A 471-nucleotide genomic window follows, 5' to 3' on the forward strand; every position below is an offset into this window, starting at 1 on the left:
GTGGTGCTTGTCCAAGGAAGCCAGGAATCGCGGTTGAAGTGGAACAGTTGTTATTCTCATAAACTCAGCATTGATCTTTAAAAGAGAAAGAACAACAAATGTAAATACATTAGTGTGTGATATCTTGAGTCAGACATCAGGTGCCAAAACATGCATTTTGATTCAATTCCTGTTTCTGTGTTTCCTATACATTGATTTATTTGTTGCGGTCCACCTTCAACTAGCTAAAAAGTATAGCTAAATTTAATGTTAAAATACAGGAAGAAATGCAATGCTACCAAGCCGAACAATCAGTTCTTTGGCGTCCAAGCCCTCCTCTGCTGAAAAACTCATCAGATCTACATGAATTGCATAAATGACCTATTTTGGTTTCAAAACAGCGAATTTTGCCAAAGGTGACAGGTTTGCACCACTCAAACGTTACTTGCCTCATCCATTGTGAACAATGCAGGCCATCTCTCCTTCAGCTCT

General features: G+C 39.1%; 1 protein-coding gene across 1 annotated transcript in view; it reads right to left on the reverse strand.

Moving 5' to 3' along the window:
• Positions 1–471, reverse strand: part of LOC116702420 (uncharacterized) — a 3254-nt gene that overhangs the window by 237 nt on the left and 2546 nt on the right. The gene's annotated exons all lie outside the window — the stretch shown is intronic.

This window comes from Etheostoma spectabile, chromosome 2 (genome assembly GCF_008692095.1).
Source record: "Etheostoma spectabile isolate EspeVRDwgs_2016 chromosome 2, UIUC_Espe_1.0, whole genome shotgun sequence".
Classification (NCBI taxonomy): domain Eukaryota; kingdom Metazoa; phylum Chordata; class Actinopteri; order Perciformes; family Percidae; genus Etheostoma; species Etheostoma spectabile.